At 39.9% G+C, this 21967-nt stretch overlaps 2 long non-coding RNA genes across 2 annotated transcripts; one reads left to right on the forward strand and one right to left on the reverse strand.

Moving 5' to 3' along the window:
- Nucleotides 1-11292: 11292 nt before the first annotated feature.
- Nucleotides 11293-12938, forward strand: LOC146729889 (uncharacterized). Its single transcript, XR_014927852.1, has 3 exons — nucleotides 11293-11423; nucleotides 12142-12316; nucleotides 12520-12938. It is a non-coding gene; the product is annotated as an uncharacterized LOC146729889 (long non-coding RNA).
- Nucleotides 12875-14213, reverse strand: LOC146729890 (uncharacterized). The gene is made up of 3 exons (XR_014927851.1): nucleotides 14127-14213; nucleotides 13564-13635; nucleotides 12875-13101 (listed from the first exon to the last, which is right to left on the reverse strand). It is a non-coding gene; the product is annotated as an uncharacterized LOC146729890 (long non-coding RNA).
- Nucleotides 14214-21967: the final 7754 nt, after the last annotated feature.

The raw sequence follows: 21967 nt of genomic DNA on the forward strand, positions 1-21967 counted from the left end.
ACCCTATTCATTTCTATAGGCATCCTATATGTTTTGCGACGTGTTCATGCGCAATGACTGGCTTGCATATGAACCCTATTCATTTCTATAGGCCATCTATATGTTTTGCGACGTGTACATACGCAATGACTGGCTGGCAAATGGACCCCACTCATTTCTATAGGCCATCTATACGTTTTGTGTGCATGTACATACGCACTGAATGGCTGGTAAATGGACCCTATTCATTTCTGTAGGCCATCTATATGTTTTGCGACGTGTACATACACAGTAACTGGCTGGCAATTGGACCCTATTCATTTCTATAGGCCATCTATTTGTTTTGTGTGCTTGTACATACGCAGTGACTGGCTGGTAAATGGACCCTGTTCATTTCTATAGGCCATCTATATGGTTTGCGACGTGTACATACACAGTGACTGACTGGCAATTGGACCCTATTCATTTCTATAGGCCATCTATATGTTTTGCGACGTGTACATACGCAGTGACTGGCTGGCAAATGGCCCCTATTCATTTCTACAGGCCATCTATATGTTTTGCGACGTGTACATACGCAGTGACTGGCTGGCAAATTAACTGTATTCATTTCCATATGTCATCTATATGTTTTGCGTCGTTTACATACGCAATGACTGGCTGGCAAATTAACTGTATTCATTTCTATAGGCCACCTATATGTTTTGCGACGTGTTCATGCGCAATGACTGGCTGGCAAATTAACTGTATTCATTTCTGTAGGCCATCTATACGTTTTGCGACGTGTACATACGCAGTGACTGGCTGGCATACGCAGTGACTGGCTGGCAAATGGACCCTATTCATTTCTATAGGCCATCTAAATGTTTTGCAACGTGTTCATGCGCAATAACTGGCTGGCAAATTAACTGTATTCATTTCTATTGACCATCTATACGTTTTGCGACGTGTACATACGCCGTGACCGGCTGGCAAATGGACACTATTCATTTCTATAGGCCATCTATACGTTTTGTGTGCATGTACATACGCAGTGACTGGCTGGCAAATGGACCCTATTCATTTATATATGTCATCTATATGTTCTGCGTCGTTTACATCCGCAGTGACTGGCTGGCAAATGGACCCTATTCATTTCTATATGTCATCTGTATGTTTTGCGTCGTTTACATACGCAGTGACTGGCTGGCAAATGGACTCTATTCATTTCTATAGGCCATCTATACGTTTTGTATGCGTGTACATACGCAGTGACTGGCTGGCAAATGGACCCTATTCATTTCTATATGTCATCTATATGTTTTGCGTCGTTTACATCCGCAGTGACTGGCTGGCAAATGGACCCTATTCATTTTTATAGGCCATCTATACGTTTTGTGTGCATGTACATACGCAGTGACTGGCTGGCAAATGAACCCTATTCATTTCTATATGTCATCTATATGTTTTGCGTCGTTTACATCCGCAGTGACTGGCTGGCAAATGGACCCTATTCATTTCTATATGTCATCTATATGTTTTGCGTCGTTTACATACGCAGTGACTGGCTGGCAAATGGACCCTATTCATTTCTATAGGCCATCTATACGTTTTGTGTGCATGTACATATGCAATGACTGGCTGGCAAATGGACCCTATTCATTTCTATATGTCATCTATATGTTTTGCGTCGTTTACATACGCAGTGACTGGCTGGCAAATGGACCCTATTCATTTCTTTAGGCCATCTATACGTTTTGTGTGCATGTACATACGCAGTGACTGGCTGGCAAATGAACCCTATTCATTTCTATATGTCATCTATATGTTTTGTGTGCATGTACATACGCAGTGACTGGCTGGCAAATGGACCCTATTCATTTATTTAGACCATCTATATGTTTTGCGACGTGTACATACGCAGTGACTGGCTGGCAAATGGACCCTATTCATTTCTATAGGCCATCTATACGTTTTGCGTCGTTTACATACGCAGTGACTGGCTGGCAAATGGACCCTATTCATTTCTACAGGCCATCTATACGTTTTGTGTGCATGTACATACGCAGTGACTGGCTGGCAAATAGACCGTATTCATTTCTATAGGCCATCTATACGTTTTGTGTGCATGTACATACGCAGTGACTGGCTGGCAAATGGACCCTATTCATTTCTATAGGCCATCTATATGTTTTGCGACGTGTACATACGCAGTGACTGGCTGGCAAATGGACCCTACTCATTTCTATAGGCCATCTGTACGTTTTGCGCCGTGTACATACGCAGTGACTGGCTGGCAAATAGACCGTATTCATTTCTATAGGCCATCTATACGTTTTGTGTGCATGTACATACGCAGTGACTGGCTGGCAAATAGACGCTATTCATTTCTATAGGCCATCTATATGTTTTGCGACGTGTACATACGCAATGACTGGCTGGCAAATGGACCCCACTCATTTCTATAGGCCATCTATACGTTTTGTGTGCATGTACATACGCACTGAATGGCTGGTAAATGGACCCTATTCATTTCTGTAGGCCATCTATATGTTTTGCGACGTGTACATACACAGTAACTGGCTGGCAATTGGACCCTATTCATTTCTATAGGCCATCTATTTGTTTTGTGTGCTTGTACATACGCAGTGACTGGCTGGTAAATGGACCCTGTTCATTTCTATAGGCCATCTATATGGTTTGCGACGTGTACATACACAGTGACTGACTGGCAATTGGACCCTATTCATTTCTATAGGCCATCTATATGTTTTGCGACGTGTACATACGCAGTGACTGGCTGGCAAATGGCCCCTATTCATTTCTACAGGCCATCTATATGTTTTGCGACGTGTACATACGCAGTGACTGGCTGGCAAATTAACTGTATTCATTTCCATATGTCATCTATATGTTTTGCGTCGTTTACATACGCAATGACTGGCTGGCAAATTAACTGTATTCATTTCTATAGGCCACCTATATGTTTTGCGACGTGTTCATGCGCAATGACTGGCTGGCAAATTAACTGTATTCATTTCTGTAGGCCATCTATACGTTTTGCGACGTGTACATACGCAGTGACTGGCTGGCATACGCAGTGACTGGCTGGCAAATGGACCCTATTCATTTCTATAGGCCATCTAAATGTTTTGCAACGTGTTCATGCGCAATAACTGGCTGGCAAATTAACTGTATTCATTTCTATTGACCATCTATACGTTTTGCGACGTGTACATACGCCGTGACCGGCTGGCAAATGGACACTATTCATTTCTATAGGCCATCTATACGTTTTGTGTGCATGTACATACGCAGTGACTGGCTGGCAAATGGACCCTATTCATTTATATATGTCATCTATATGTTCTGCGTCGTTTACATCCGCAGTGACTGGCTGGCAAATGGACCCTATTCATTTCTATATGTCATTTGTATGTTTTGCGTCGTTTACATACGCAGTGACTGGCTGGCAAATGGACTCTATTCATTTCTATAGGCCATCTATACGTTTTGTATGCGTGTACATACGCAGTGACTGGCTGGCAAATGGACCCTATTCATTTCTATATGTCATCTATATGTTTTGCGTCGTTTACATCCGCAGTGACTGGCTGGCAAATGGACCCTATTCATTTTTATAGGCCATCTATACGTTTTGTGTGCATGTACATACGCAGTGACTGGCTGGCAAATGAACCCTATTCATTTCTATATGTCATCTATATGTTTTGCGTCGTTTACATCCGCAGTGACTGGCTGGCAAATGGACCCTATTCATTTCTATATGTCATCTATATGTTTTGCGTCGTTTACATACGCAGTGACTGGCTGGCAAATGGACCCTATTCATTTCTATAGGCCATCTATACGTTTTGTGTGCATGTACATATGCAATGACTGGCTGGCAAATGGACCCTATTCATTTCTATATGTCATCTATATGTTTTGCGTCGTTTACATACGCAGTGACTGGCTGGCAAATGGACCCTATTCATTTCTTTAGGCCATCTATACGTTTTGTGTGCATGTACATACGCAGTGACTGGCTGGCAAATGAACCCTATTCATTTCTATATGTCATCTATATGTTTTGTGTGCATGTACATACGCAGTGACTGGCTGGCAAATGGACCCTATTCATTTATTTAGACCATCTATATGTTTTGCGACGTGTACATACGCAGTGACTGGCTGGCAAATGGACCCTATTCATTTCTATAGGCCATCTATACGTTTTGCGTCGTTTACATACGCAGTGACTGGCTGGCAAATGGACCCTATTCATTTCTACAGGCCATCTATACGTTTTGTGTGCATGTACATACGCAGTGACTGGCTGGCAAATAGACCGTATTCATTTCTATAGGCCATCTATACGTTTTGTGTGCATGTACATACGCAGTGACTGGCTGGCAAATGGACCCTATTCATTTCTATAGGCCATCTATATGTTTTGCGACGTGTACATACGCAGTGACTGGCTGGCAAATGGACCCTACTCATTTCTATAGGCCATCTGTACGTTTTGCGCCGTGTACATACGCAGTGACTGGCTGGCAAATAGACCGTATTCATTTCTATAGGCCATCTATACGTTTTGTGTGCATGTACATACGCAGTGACTGGCTGGCAAATAGACGCTATTCATTTCTATATGCCATCTATATGTTTTGCGTCGTGTACATACGCAGTGACTGGCTGGCAAATAGTCCCTATTCATTTCTATATGTCATCTATATGTTTTGCGACGTGTACATACGCAGTGACTGGCTGGCAAATGAACCCTATTCATTTCTGTAGGCCATCTATACGTCTTGCGCCGTGTACATACGCAGTGACTGGCTGACATACGCAGTGACTGGCTGGCAAATGGACCCTATTCATTTCTATAGGCCATCTAAATGATTTGCAACGTGTTCATGCGCAATGACTGGCTGGCAAATTAACTGTATTCATTTCTATAGGCCATCTATACGTTTTGCGACGTGTACATACGCCGTGACTGGCTGGCAAATGGACACTATTCATTTCTATAGGCCATCTATACGTTTTGTGTGCATGTACATACGCAGTGACTGGCTGGCAAATAGACCCTATTCATTTCTGTAGGCCATCTATATGTTTTGCGACGTGTACATCCACAGTAACTGGCTGGCAATTGGACCCTATTCATTTCTATAGGCCATCTATTTGTTTTGTGTGCTTGTACATACGCCCAGACTGGCTGGCAAATGGACCCTATTCATTTCTATATGTCATCTATATGTTTTGCGTCGTTTACATACGCAGTGACTGGCTGGCAAATGGACCCTATTCATTTATATAGGCCATCTATACGTTTTGTGTGCATGTACATACGCAGTGACTGGCTGGCAAATGGACCCTATTCATTTCTATATGTCATCTATATGTTTTGTGTGCATGTACATACGCAGTGACTGGCTGGCAAATGGACCCTATTCATTTATGTAGACCATCTATATGTTTTGCGACGTGTACATACGCAGTGACTGGCTGGCAAATGGACCCTATTCATTTCTATAGGCCATCTATACGTTTTGCGTCGTTTACATACGCAGTGACTGGCTGGCAAATGGACCCTATTCATTTCTTCAGGCCATCTATACGTTTTGTGTGCATGTATATACGCAGTGACTGGCTGGCAAATAGACCGTATTCATTTCTATAGGCCATCTATACGTTTTGTGTGCATGTACATACGCAGTGACTGGCTGGCAAATGGACCCTATTCATTTCTATAGGCCATCTATATGTTTTGCGACGTGTACATACGCAGTGACTGGCTGGCAAATGGACCCTACTCATTTCTATAGGCCATCTATACGTTTTGCGCCGTGTACATACGCAGTGACTGGCTGGCATACGCAGTGACTGGCTGGCAAATGGACCCTATTTATTTCTATATGCCATCTATACGTTTTGCGCCGTGTACATACGCAGTGACTGGCTGGCAAATGGACCCTATTCATTTCTGTAGGCCATCTATACGTTTTGCGCCGTGTACATATGCAGTGACTGGCTGGCAAATAGACGCTATTCATTTCTATATGCCATCTATATGTTTTGCGACGTTTACATACGCAGTGACTGGCACACAAATTGACCCTATTCATTTCTATAAGTCATCTAAATGTTTTGCAACGTGTTCATGCGCAATGACTGGCTGGCAAATTAACTGTATTCATTTCTATAGGCCATCTATACGTTTTGCGACGTGTACATACGCAGTGACTGGCTGGCAAATGGACCCTATTCATTTCTATAGGCCATCTAAATGTTTTGCAACGTGTTCATGCGCAATGACTGGCTGGCAAATTAACTGTATTCATTTCTATAGGCCATCTATACGTTTTGCGACGTGTACATACGCCGTGATTGGCTGGCAAATGGACACTATTCATTTCTATAGGCCATCTATACGTTTTGTGTGCATGTACATACGCAGTGACTGACTGGCAAATGGACCCTATTCATTTCTGTAGGCCATCTATATGTTTTGCGACGTGTACATCCACAGTAACTGGCTGGCAATTGGACCCTATTCATTTCTATAGGCCATCTATTTGTTTTGTGTGCTTGTACATACGCCCTGACTGGCTGGCAAATGTACCCTATTCATTTCTATATGTCATCTATATGTTTTGCGTCGTTTACATACGCAATTACTGGCTGGCAAATGGACCCTATTCACTTCTATAATCCATCTATATATTTTGCGACATGTTCATGCGCAATGACTGGCTGGCAAATTAACTGTATTCATTTCTGTAGGCCATCTATACGTTTTGCGCCGTGTACATACGCAGTGACTGGCTGGCAAATTGACCCTATTCATTTCTATAAGCCATCTAAATGTTTTGCAACGTGTTCATGCGCAATGACTGGCTGGCAAATTAACTGTATTCATTTCTATAGGCCATCTATACGTTTTGCGACGTGTACATACGCAGTGACTGGCTGGCATACGCAGTGACTGGCTGGCAAATGGACCCTATTCATTTCTATAGGCCATCTAAATGATTTGCAACGTGTTCATGCGCAATGACTGGCTGGCAAATTAACTGTATTCATTTCTATAGGCCATCTATACGTTTTGCGACGTGTACATACGCCGTGACTGGCTGGCAAATGGACACTATTCATTTCTATAGGCCATCTATACGTTTTGTGTGCATGTACATACGCAGTGACTGGCTGGCAAATAGACCCTATTCATTTCTGTAGGCCATCTATATGTTTTGCGACGTGTACATCCACAGTAACTGGCTGGCAATTGGACCCTATTCATTTCTATAGGCCATCTATTTGTTTTGTGTGCTTGTACATACGCCCTGACTGGCTGGCAAATGGACCCTATTCATTTCTATATGTCATCTATATGTTTTGCGTCGTTTACATACGCAGTGACTGGCTGGCAAATGGACCCTATTCATTTATATAGGCCATCTATACGTTTTGTGTGCATGTACATACGCAGTGACTGGCTGGCAAATGGACCCTATTCATTTCTATATGTCATCTATATGTTTTGTGTGCATGTACATACGCAGTGACTGGCTGGCAAATGGACCCTATTCATTTATGTAGACCATCTATATGTTTTGCGACGTGTACATACGCAGTGACTGGCTGGCAAATGGACCCTATTCATTTCTATAGGCCATCTATACGTTTTGCGTCATTTACATACGCAGTGACTGGCTGGCAAATGGACCCTATTCATTTCTTCAGGTCATCTATACGTTTTGTGTGCATGTACATACGCAGTGACTGGCTGGCAAATAGACCGTATTCATTTCTATAGGCCATCTATACGTTTTGTGTGCATGTACATACGCAGTGACTGGCTGGTAAATGGACCCTATTCATTTCTATAGGCCATCTATGTGTTTTGCGACGTGTACATACGCAGTGACTGGCTGGCAAATGGACCCTACTCATTTCTATAGGCCATCTATACGTTTTGCGCCGTGTACATACGCAGTGACTGGCTGGCATACGCAGTGACTGGCTGGCAAATGGACCCTATTTATTTCTATATGCCATCTATACGTTTTGCGCCGTGTACATACTCAGTGACTGGCTGGCAAATAGACGCTATTCATTTCTATATGCCATCTATATGTTTTGCGTCGTGTACATACGCAGTGACTGGCTGGCAAATGGACCCTATTCATTTCTGTAGGCCATCTATACGTTTTGTGCCGTGCACATACGCAGTGACTGGCTGGCATACGCAGTGACTGGCTGGCAAATAGACGCTATTCATTTCTATATGCCATCTATATGTTTTGCGACGTTTACATACGCAGTGACTGGCATACAAATTGACCCTATTCATTTCTATAAGCCATCTAAATGTTTTGCAACGTGTTCATGCGCAATGACTGGCTGGCAAATTAACTGTATTCATTTCTATAGGCCATCTATACGTTTTGCGACGTGTACATACGCAGTGACTGGCTGGCAAATGGACCCTATTCATTTCTATAGGCCATCTAAATGTTTTTGCAACGTGTTCATGCGCAATGACTGGCTGGCAAATTAACTGTATTCATTTCTATAGGCCATCTATACGTTTTGCGACGTGTACATACGCCGTGACTGGCTGGCAAATGGACACTATTCATTTCTATAGGCCATCTATACGTTTTGTGTGCATGTACATACGCAGTGACTGACTGGCAAATGGACCCTATTCATTTCTGTAGGCCATCTATATGTTTTGCGACGTGTACATCCACAGTAACTGGCTGGCAATTGGACCTTATTCATTTCTATAGGCCATCTATTTGTTTTGTGTGCTTGTACATACGCCCTGACTGGCTGGCAATTGGACCCTATTCATTTCTATATGTCATCTATATGTTTTGCGTCGTTTACATACGCAATGACTGGCTGGCAAATGGACCCTATTCACTTCTATAATCCATCTATATATTTTGCGACATGTTCATGCGCAATGACTGGCTGGCAAATTAACTGTATTCATTTCTGTAGGCCATCTATACGTTTTGCGCCGTGTACATACGCAGTGACTGGCTGGCATACGCAGTGACTGGCTGGAAAATAGACGCTTTTCATTTCTATATGCCATCTATATGTTTTGCGACGTTTACAACGCAGTGACTGGCTGGCAAATGGACCCTATTCATTTCTATAAGCCATCTAAATGTTTTGCGTCGTTTACATACGCAGTGACTGGCTGGCAATTGAACCCTATTCATTTCTATAGGCCATCTATACGTTTTGTGTGCATGTACATACACAGTGACTGGCTGGCAAATAGACCGTATTCATTTCTACAGGTCATCTATACGTTTTGTGTGCATGTACATACGCAGTGACTGGCTGGCAAATGGACCCTATTCATTTCTATAGGCCATCTATATGTTTTGCGACGTGTACATACGCAGTGACTGGCTGGCAAATGGACCCTACTCATTTCTATAGGCCATCTATACGTTTTGCGCCGTGTACAAACGCAGTGACTGGCTGGCATACGCAGTGACTGGCTGGCAAATGGACCCTATTTATTTCTATATGCCATCTATACGTTTTGCGCCGTGTACATACGCAGTGACTGGCTGGCAAATGGACCCTATTCATTTCTGTAGGCCATCTATACGTTTTGCGCCGTGTACATACGCAGTGACTGGCTGGCAAATAGACGCTATTCATTTCTATATGCCATCTATATGTTTTGCGTCGTGTACATACGCAGTGACTGGCTGGCAAATAGTCCCTATTCATTTCTATATGTCATCTATATGTTTTGCGACGTGTACATACGCAGTGACTAGCTGGCAAATGGACCCTATTCATTTCTGTAGGCCATCTATACGTTTTGCGCCGTGTACATACGCAGTGACTGGCTGGCATACGCAGTGACTGGCTGGCAAATAGACGCTATTCATTTCTATATGCCATCTATATGTTTTGCGACGTTTACATACGCAGTGACTGGCTGGCAAATTGACCCTATTCATTTCTATAAGCCATCTAAATGTTTTGCAACGTGTTCATGCGCAATGACTGGCTCGCAAATTAACTGTATTCATTTCTATAGGCCATCTATACGTTTTGCGACGTGTACATACGCAGTGACTGGCTGGCATACGCAGTGACTGGCTGGCAAATGGACCCTATTCATTTCTATAGGCCATCTAAATGTTTTGCAACGTGTTCATGCGCAATGACTGGCTGGCAAATTAACTGTATTCATTTCTATAGGCCATCTATACGTTTTGCGACGTGTACATACGCCGTGACTGGCTGGCAAATGGACACTATTCATTTCTATAGGCCATCTATACGTTTTGTGTGCATGTACATACGCAGTGACTGGCTGGCAAATGGACCCTATTCATTTCTGTAGGCCATCTATATGTTTTGCGACGTGTACATCCACAGTAACTGGCAGGCAATTGGACCCTATTCATTTCTATAGGCCATCTATTTGTGTTGTGTGCTTGTACATACGCCCTGACTGGCTGGCAAATGGACCCTATTTATTTCTATATGCCATCTATATGTTTTGTGACGTGTACATACGCAATGACTGGCTGGCAAATGGACCCTATTCATTTCTACAGGTCATCTATATGTTTTGCGACGTGTATATACGCAGTGACTGGCTGGCAAATTAACTGTTTTCATTTCTATAGGCCATCTATACTTTTTGAGTGCGTGTACATACGCAGTAACTGGCTGGCAAATGGACCCTATTCATTTCTATATGTCATCTATATGTTTTGCGTCGTTTACATACGCAATGACTGGCTGGCAAATGGACCCTATTCACTTCTATAGGCCATCTATATATTTTGCGACATGTTCATGCGCAATGACTGGCTGGCAAATTAACTGTATTCATTTCTGTAGGCCATCTATACGTTTTGCGCCGTGTACATACGCAGTGACTGGCTGGCATACGCAGTGACTGGCTGGAAAATAGACGCTATTCATTTCTATATGCCATCTATATGTTTTGCGACGTTTACATACGCAGTGACTGGCTGGCAAATGGACCCTATTCATTTCTATAAGCCATCTAAATGTTTTGCAACGTGTTCATGCGCAATGACTGGCTGGCAAATTAACTGTATTCATTTCTATAGGCCATCTATACGTTTTGCGACGTGTACATACGCAGTATCTGACTGGAAAATGGACCCTATTCATTTCTATATGTCATATCACAGTCCCTCTATCACCGGTCTCGAAACGCCTATTGTCTTAGGGGGGATTAGCAATAAACATCCAGTGAGTGCGTGTAGCGGTTGTTGGCGTCGCATAGTCACGTGACAGTATGGCGTCGCTTTCCATTTTGGACAACTATGATCGAGGGCTCCGTATTTTATTCCTTGCTCTTAGCTGTAAAATTTCATATATTTAACAACTTTTTGTTATTACCGAAGCGAAATACCATTAGTTAACAGGTGAGTTATTATCCATTCTTTCATTTCGAATATTTCGTAGTTTTTTCGATCTTGAAAATTTGACCTCGATTTTCTGACCTCCATTTTGTCAAAAAGTTCATCGCTCAAAACATGTCGGTAGTTTTTCGGTTCCCTTTTCTTGCTTGATAAGCTAGCAAAATCTTCAACTCGCATCGTTTTGGCGGGTGGAAGTGTATTTGCTTCGAGTGGGAGTGTTTATATCGTATTATTTTTTGTCGAATTCTTGAAAACTGTGTGATCTTGGTTATTCACATACGACCAAACATCCTGAGAATAGTCGATTGTTGCGATAATGGGTCGTGTTTTTTAAATCAGATATTCTTACGTTATGATCACTAAATTCACTATTTTATGTGCTGTTGGAGGGTGCCATTCACGGTAAAAGATGTTCTGTGCTGCCAACATTTTTTTTGTGTCCCGAAAAATAGATTTTCTGTGTGTGTTTTTCGAAACTCGTGGTTCAACTCGACGCCATTTTAGATACCGAACTGTGCGTAAATACATCAACGAAAGTTTCTCGTTTCGGTTCCTTTTTTGAGAATAATACAAATCCGGTGTAGATAATAATACCCAATACTGGTTGTTATGAAGATTAACAAATGAGTTGTGGGGTTAAGGTATATTTGGGTATCTGCTGTTTCGTTATATTCGGTGAAATATCTTTATTTACATTTTTATTTTATTTTTATATTGTCAGACGAGAACGTGCAGCTGTTGAAGCCATACAAGCTCTTAACAACCATGCCTCGTAAGAAGAACAGTTTTCGGAGGCCCAAGAGTTACTACAAGCAATTTGAAAAAAAAAGTCCAGTGAATGTGATGACTTTTCACAATCGCATGTTACCATTGCTAATGATGCTACAATGCAACAGGTAAGAATTAAATGTGGAAGTTATTATATTCTCAAAGTGCTGGAAATGCTATGTGTCTTAGTAAACAAACGGCTGGTGAGTTGAGTCGCACTTATTTTTATTTTATGTGAAATTGTTATTCACTGTAAAGTTTTCCAGAAATTGGTAATATGCTAGTAATTTAAAATTTATCTTACGAGTTATTTTTGTTTTGTTTTTCCCAGTGCATTCTTTTGTAGAAGTATCTAAATACCTACTAAACCATGGAGTGGATTTTATATTGAGTGAGAGGTTCCGTCAAGACCCACTACAAGCCCACTTCAGTAAGCATCGGCACAGAGGAGGAGGAGCAAATAACCACTCAACAGTTATGGCTTTTGGGTATCAAGAGAATGTCATCAGACTTCAAAAATCTTATCACATGCAGTGCATCACAGGCAATACAGGGAGACACAAGAGAAGGCCCTTACAGCATATAGTAGATGATACTCCTCCTCTTCTCTTCCCAAACAGAAGTGTTAGTATTTCTGTTTTTGAAAACAATGTAAAATAGTAAAAAAAACAAGATATACTAATATATTGCTGTTTTTTGTATTTATTGTTAGATGTAAATAAGTTATAAATAAATACAAATTTTAATTAATTTTGCTTTTGTGCTTTCATTGCCATTTTCTTTAAGTTGTAGGGAATGTAATCAGCAAAATATCTGAGTGCCTGCTCTTCCTCAATACTTAGTTCACTTGTGCTTGCTGCTTCAACTGTTTCAGACTGGTAGTCCATGGTGTCCCTTCGGGTTCTTGCCAACACTGCAAAGTTAAAAATGCATGTTCTGAACAGTTCATCTATATCTGTGTCACTGGGCCGAAAATCCATAAATACATTAATTATGTCATCTGTGGTTTTTCTGTCTACCCACATATTAAAAAAAGCATGCCAAACCATCTTGTGGTGTAAGGCCTTTGCAACAACAATTTGTTATACACTGCTGGGTCTGGTAAAACCTGAAACGGAAAAACTTAATTATTGCACATGGTAATTGCATTTTTTAAATTACTATATTTTTATTTTAGGATATTACAATGCTCTTCCTTCATGGATACTAGATGGCTAGTAATAATTCATATTCAGTACATTTGAGTTGAAAAAAATATTTATTAAGCTTATCTAAAAAAATAATCAGGCCCACAAAAAAATTCTTCGAGCCTATCTTAAAAAAAATTATAACGTGGCTCTATGGAGATTAAACCTGTAATAAAAAAAATGTCTACCTGATCTGCTGTGTTCTTCACTGGACCTTCTTTTCACAGATTGAATATTGCCAGTTTGCTAGTGTTCAGGAACTGAAAACAATGTAATATAACCATGAAGTATACAGATTACCATAGATAGAAACTAAAACTTATAAATAAATATATTCATAATAAATCATTCATATTTTCATATTCGTCAAGACATCGTGAGGATTTTCGGTCAACAATACTCATTCACACTTTCACAAGAGGCGACAATTTGGTAGTGATGTCGACTTCATGTTATCGTGTCTGCCCAGTTTGATTCATACACGGCGAGTCTGCCGACCCAAATAAAAAGCAATAGGCTCTTTTTCGTATAATTATTGTACTCAAATTTATTGCCTCCTCCTTGCCCAAGATATTGTCACAGGAGCGCCGTGAAACGGAAGTACATGCAATCTCAGACAACTAATAATCGTTGGAGATGCAACCAGCTGCCTGATGCAACTGTGCTAAAAATATGAAAAAAAATTCGAACAACATTTAGACCAAACATTTACTAATTCCCCTCGATCATACAGCAATAGTAACGGACATACCTTTGACGTTTGTATCATGAACATTTTTCATGTGCCCCTTGAAGCCACTTAAACTTTTGTACTGCTTGTCGCAAGTCGGGCAGACGAAATTTCTCCGTTTAGCAGATTCGCGTACATGTACTTTCATATCGTCTGGAACATCGGCAGCATTAGAGGGGAAAAAGTCTTCCTGTCCCATCACAAAATCCCATTCGATATCTTCGTCCTCGAAGCCAACAAAATCATTTCCGTACTTCCACGACATGCTGCTCAAAAATCGACTTCCAATGTTTTGATTCTGGTTCTGAAAACTTCTGCGCAACCGCACAATTTTTTTTCGCAAAGCATGTCGGGTAAATCATTAATGGTAATGATATGCGGGTCAACTTGAAGATGACCCCTGACAAGTTGCGTCAACTGCGGATTACGTATAGGTGTCAATGGTTTATTTACCCGCTACGCGCAATAGGACAATAGGACAGCGGCCGTTTCGAGACCAGTGATAGAGGGACTGTGGTCATATATATGTTTTGCGACGTGCACATACGCAGTGACTGGCTGGCAAATGGACCCTATTCATTTCTATTGGCCATCTATATGTTTAGCGACGTGTACATACACAGTGACTGGCTGGCAAATGGACCCTATTCATTTCTATTGGCCATCTATATGTTTTGCGACGTGCACATACGCAGTGACTGGCTGGCAAATGGACCCTATTCATTTCTATAGGCCATCTATACGTTTTGTGTTCATGTACATACGCAGTGACTGGCTGGCAAATGGCCCCTATTCATTTCTATCGGCCATCTATACGTTTTGCGACGTGTACATACGCCGTGACTGGCTGGCAAATGAACCCTATTCATTTCTATAGGCCATCTATATGTTTTGCGACGTGTACATACGCAGTGACTGGCTGGCAAATAGACCCTATTCATTTCTATAGGCCATCTATATGTTTTGCGACGTGTACATACAGTGACTGGCTGGCAAATGGACACTATTCATTTCTATAGGCCATCTATACGTTTTGTGTGCATGTACATGCGCAGTGACTGGCTGGCAAATGGACCCTATTCATTTCTATAGGCCATCTATATGTTTTGCAACGTGTTCATGCGCAATGCCTGGCTGGCAAATTAACTGTATTCATTTATATAGGCCATCTATACGTTTTGCGACGTGTACATACACAGTGACTGGCTGGCAAATGGACCCTATTCATTTCTATTGGCCATCTATATGTTTTGCGACGTGCACATACGCAGTGACTGGCTGGCAAATGGACCCTATTCATTTCTATAGGCCATCTATACGTTTTGTGTTCATGTACATACGCAGTGACTGGCTGGCAAATGGCCCCTATTCATTTCTATCGGCCATCTATACGTTTTGCGACGTGTACATACGCCGTGACTGGCTGGCAAATGAACCCTATTCATTTCTATAGGCCATCTATATGTTTTGCGACGTGTACATACGCAGTGACTGGCTGGCAAATAGACCCTATTCATTTCTATAGGCCATCTATATGTTTTGCGACGTGTACATACAGTGACTGGCTGGCAAATGGACACTATTCATTTCTATAGGCCATCTATACGTTTTGTGTGCATGTACATGCGCAGTGACTGGCTGGCAAATGGACCCTATTCATTTCTATAGGCCATCTATATGTTTTGCAACGTGTTCATGCGCAATGCCTGGCTGGCAAATTAACTGTATTCATTTATATAGGCCATCTATACGTTTTGCGACGTGTACATACACAGTGACTGGCTGGCAAATGAACCCTATTCATTTCTATTGAAAAAGACAAAAGAATTGACATAGCTATTCACATGGCAACTGACAGAACATATATAAACAGTTTCCGACTGGGTGAAATATAAGGAATCAGGTGACATATGTGATCGGTCAGAATGATAGTGCGCATGACAATTTCAGCACTGTTTTTGCACAAATAGAATCATTAACATTCCTGCCATGTCAATCACCTATACCTTGATCACACAATAGCATTTTATGAATAATATCTTTAGCCAGCCCAAGCCAGCAGACATGACCATCAGGGTTGAACTCTTATAGACTGTGCTCTGTCATGCGCGATTCAGTCTCTTAAATGAGAACCCCACATCAAGGGTTCTATTCCAGCTTGCCTCAGGACAACTGTATAAACTACAGCATCCGACCATATCCGGCTGCACTTCCCTCTATCCCTCTATCGTCATATCATACTAGTATGAATTTGTATATGTTCTCTTAAATGCACCATAGAGGTCGTTATTTTGAACACTGCTGAGTATTAAGGCAGCAAATCTTGGCATGTGACGGGTTTTGAGCATTTATCAAGACCACTTTTTTCGTCATGCGTCGACACGGTCCTGACTGTTCAAACACATGTTTTGGCATGTGCCAAGATCTCTACTTCATTTTAGCTGAAATAATTTTTCACTGAAAAAACATTTTGAATGTTTTCTATGGAATTTATATTTACTGATTTTTACAAGTTGAAATATAGGAAAAAGGGTTTATTCACTGGATTTTATTGTCACTGAATCATTCCTTCAGCGAAAATATTTTTTTAGAGTATATTGCAATACTATATTTGTTTTTAGTAAATTAAAATTAAAAATAAACTAATACAAGTTAACACTGTGATCAGCAAATGACTTATTTTCTTTAGAACACTATATTTAAGTTAAGAAATCAAAGTCATTACACATGACAGGATTGTATGAAGCATGCTTTTTTAGCTTTTAAAAATATTTTTCTTTATTTTTAGATCAAACAGACTGAACCCATCAGAGAAAGGTAAATTATTTTTATGTTGCAATACAAGGACTTGAAGCGCATGTTTTTATGAAGATTGATGAAATTATTTTGATTTTGAAACTTTTTTTCACTCTGATAATTCACTCTTCCAACAGTAAATCATAAAAAAGAAGTATTGTTTAGTCATGACCATATTAAAGAAGCCTGTCAGATACTTGGACTAACACGAAAATACAAAAATGAAATTTCTGGTGAAGATTTGTCTGTTAAATAGTTCCATTCAACTCATAGTATTGCTATTATGATGTAATCTCAGTAGCGTTAACACAGCTCCTTAGCACGGGATTAGAAATACCAAGTACGGAATAAATAAGTAAATAGTTTTGATCAATAACAAATATAAAAAGAGCATTATCTTTTGTTTGTCTGTGGCACATCAATTGGAAATACCACTTAACAACCACTTAACACGAGAGTGTGGTGGCTAGGCAATCACATAGGGTATTGACCGTCTAAGTAGCTATTTGCAAATTTACTAAGAGCATTTTGCTCAGTATGGTAACTTGACCTATACATATATAATCATCTTTTCCTGGTATTTCTTCTCGCCAAATTGTCTTTTGATTGAGGAAATTCTTTTCAAAACAGAGCCCTAGTTAAAGTTATCTATGCTATGACATTTTTTCTTCCTATGTACTCTCTGTAAGCCTAAATAAACAAGTTTCAGAATCTTTGGTTGCCTGTTACTCTCGCAAGATTTGAATGCAAGATTCCTGTTGCTGTTTGATCAGATCCATGTGGGCTTCTTGATTATCAACACTTATCAAACTGTGGACAAATGAATAATAATAAACCAAAAAATTAAATAAAAACAAATTGATAGAAGAGCCTAAAATAAGATTGAATGAGAAAAGACGCTTGGTTTAAACATAGACCCTTTAAACGAGTGTCTATGGTTTCAATTAAATTGCATGGTGATTTTGATTACATTTAAAGGGAAACCTTCCAAGCCCATGGATTGCACCAAAGAATCATGGGACACTATTGTTTATGTTGTTTACAAAGTTAATCTATCTTTTGTTATCCATTGTAATTTTAATCCCGAAAGTAAATTTGTTGTGAGATTAGGCTTACCTGGAAGTGCCCTTTAAAACATTTAATTTAGTGAATGCCTGTTAGCTCCAGGTTTATACAACAGTAATTTATTCAATGATAGAACATTCTAACAAGTAACAAGATTCAAGTATATAAACTAGTTAGTTTGCTTATACAATGTAAGACTGCATTATGACGTTATACAATGTAACAATTCTTTCTTTATCTTGCAGCCTGAAACTGGTGCTGGTGATGCCGGCATTCAGTGATCATTTATGATTATACATTGTGCCAGCGTCTGTTTTGTGTATTTTCTGCGCCTTGAAAGAATATACATTCCTCTTGATAAGACGAGAATTTGTCATTGTTCCGTAAGAGCTTATGAGAGTTTATGACAAATTCAGAAAATTTAAGTTTCCTTATTTGTTCAATACAATGTTTTTGACTCAATTCTCTCCAGAATTTCAGCGTCACAGAAACATTATGATATTGTCTGAGGATGGTTATGAACAATAAAAAGAGTGGGTGCAGTTTTTAGAGATTCTGTAAATTAGTCCTTGTGTTCTGTGTAAAAGTAAATGTATGTTTGAGTTTAAGTAAACCACAAAGATTTGAAGTCTGGTATTCTATTTTTTATTGTTAACAAGTAAATTAAAGTATTTTTTGCAAACAAGTTGTCTTAGTTTTTTCATTGAACAAGTCACCATCTCCTTTGCTGGCATTTATGTTGAAGCTTTGTCATTCTTTGGTGTCGACCCTTCAGGGGATTCAGCTGAAAATATGAAAAACATTATTACAAAGGGGATATTTTTCAACAATAATGACATACAGTTTGTCCAAATTAAGGCATCTCTTTCATTGAGACCACAAAATAATGACATAGTTTGCTCAAGTTATGGTATCTCATGCATTGAGACCACGAAATAATAGAACCCGTAAGTTACAACATTACTAACCATTGCTCTGGATACCTTTTTTCTGGATATACGGCGATTACATTGAGGACATGGAACACCGCATAGTCTGCACTTGATGTCTTCATTTCATAATTTAGACACCATAACTCTGTAATATCTCTTTTTGAAAGCTTTTTATCGTGTTCCTTGTCGACTGGTATCTTAGCGATGACTGCAGTATACAGATTTTCGAATGTAGCGACATCCGATTTCTTCAAATCGACGAAGATTTTGTCAATCACAGGAAAATACTGTGGAAATGGAGACAGTTTCACCATATTTACGAACAGTGCTACTGCAAATTGTTGCACTTCACGTAAAGGATACCAAAAGCACCAGAAACAATGACGAAACGCGACGATATCAATAATATTAGACACACGAAATTGTTGCGGTTCTGTACGCCCTAGCTTACTGAGAAACTAAACAGTTTGTTAGATGGTCGCTTTTGTTAGGTAGTCGCCTTTGTCAGATAGCCACGTGCAAGTGAATTGACATCCTGTTCAAATGGGTGGATGGACGTATCGGTCAAAAGTTTTGATTAGGGCGGACGTTTCGCCTAAGTAGAGTTCATAATAGACTATGTATTAAAGCGGGGAAGTCGTCACCTGCGCATGCGTCAGAAGGCCATAGCGAATCATTGTTTACAAACAAGCGTCTACCCATGAACCTTTGCGTTATTAGCGTGTGTTGTTATCGTCGCTTAGAACTCAATTCCCGCGCGTGCGCAGGTGACGACCCTCTTTAAATATTTCTGTAAACAACTATAATAATAATTATTATAATAATAATTTCTGTATGGCTTCAATAATGTCGGCAACATTACTTGTAAAGCTAATTTCAAACACTGAAGATCGTTTATTTTACAGGAAAGAGCCATGGGTCGAAACTCTTGGCCGAAACGTCCTACATTCGTTGAAATGTGGGTGGACGCCTCAGGTCACGGCGAGGAAAAGTACGTGAATGTCGGCGTTTGGTCGGATAATAAAAATAATTCAGAGTGTGATTCGAGTTATCGTGATTGTTATAGTGACGACGTCATATTAAAAAAAACGTGGCAGAAAGATATTTACAGCCATCTTATTACGCAAATAATATTGCCAGATAAGTTCATAGAAGTGTGAAGTCAACACCAATCACAAAACAATTCAGAAACAAACATTTAGACAGCGTAATTAAAGACAATTGCCAACGTGCTGCACATTTTTCTGTTTGGCCGACGCATTGGTTTTCGCGTCACGTCATTGCAACCTCTTGCATACCATAAACTACATGGCCTCTACAAAACGTTATTCAGATTCTCAAAACATTTGAAACACTTATCCGACGTTTCTCTTTCTTTGAAAGCCGACACGGTGAACATGGGCTTGTCCGGAATCTGGTTATTTAAAAAGTGTTAGTACTGTGCCAGGTTTAATTTTTTGGCACATATCTTTAAACCCATGCTGTTCTAATTCGGCGTAACAATATGCGGTATGACGGTATAAGGAGAATGTCCATCTCAACTTTTTCTCATTGATTTTTCGGCTTTCGTCTACTAATGTCACACCTTCGGATAGTTTGGAAACGCATAAATTCTTACACTATAACTACACGCATTGCCAAGGCCGCCAAAAATACAACGTTTCAAAAAAGCGCCGACCAAAAAATATATATTGTTAACAGTTTCGTTAAATGACGCAGTATTATAAAAGTACAGCGCACATGTATGGCTTTCTCTCATATTTGTCGTTTGGTGTCGCCCTTTTACTTCGGCTAGAGTCGGAAACAGTCGTGAGTCGACTGTTTCAGGATAGGTGGGCGTAGCTACAACACAAGAAATATCTCAAATTTACTCGGACACGAGTAATCATTTTCAACCAAAAATCAATAACTGTCTATTTCAGTGGAACACAAATCCAAATTGGGAAATTTGTGGGTGGGCATTTCACAGGCACTTTAAGTCTTACTTAAAACATAAAAGGTATAATATGAACTCACATGCATGCCCGACTGAAATATAGTCTGGGGAATTTATAGGAAACCACAATTTATTTTCCACCAAAATATGTGACTGGCTGTTATGGTAAACGTGACAAGAGCACTCCACACACAGTATTGCCCCCCCCCCCTGTACTGCGGCATTTTGTAATAATGACGCGTTTTGTAATAAGGGTAGCAGCGTTTTGTAATAACTAACGCATTTTGTAATAAGGGTAGCAGCGTTTTGTAATAACTGACGCGTTTTGTAATAGGGGGTAGCAGCGTTTTAAAATAAAATTACTGACGCATTTTGTAATAAGGGTAGCAGCGTTTTGTAATAAAAAAATACCGACGCGTTTTGTAATAGGGGGTAGCAGCGTTTTGTAATAAAAAAATACCGACGCGTTGAACAATCCCAAACTACAAACATCGTTGTATTATTACAGACGTGACTGCAACTCTAAATAAATAAATAAATAAATAAATAAATAAATTCAAGTGCTCTCAATACCACGTGAAGGCGGTTTATTGAAAATTGGCTCGATCTCGGGTTGTGTATTGTTCGTTATATCGCCAATTCGTCACAGTTTTTTAACTTATTATAACCTAGTACGACTCGAGTTCAATGAACTGTATTTTATCAAATTGTTTGTTTATAAATGATTTTACCACTTTTAGAAAATTTGTTTTGTGGTTGTTGTTGAACAAGTTTGATTTGTTTTGACACGTTTGAGTTCAGAAGTCGGTTCCAATGTGCACGTTTATTCGATTGAATTTGGAATGTGGTAATCCGAGGCGCCGATATACTGTTATTATGTGTTCCATTCTGATCTCTTAGCTGGATGTTTTTCGCTATTATAGGATTTGCTAATTTTCATCATTTCGATGTATTATAATGAAAATAATGGACTTCACAAGGCAGCTTTCATTAAGAAACCTTAATTGGATTTTAAGGACCCTTGATTGATGTTCAATACTTTTAAGAACCCTCGCCCAAATAAAAACAATCCAGTTGTTTAACCGTACTATATACATTTGGATTTCAAATAACAAAAAGCATAATCATATTAT

This window comes from Saccoglossus kowalevskii, chromosome 20 (genome assembly GCF_978046115.1).
Source record: "Saccoglossus kowalevskii chromosome 20, keSacKowa6.1, whole genome shotgun sequence".
Taxonomy (NCBI): Eukaryota; Metazoa; Hemichordata; class Enteropneusta; family Harrimaniidae; genus Saccoglossus; species Saccoglossus kowalevskii.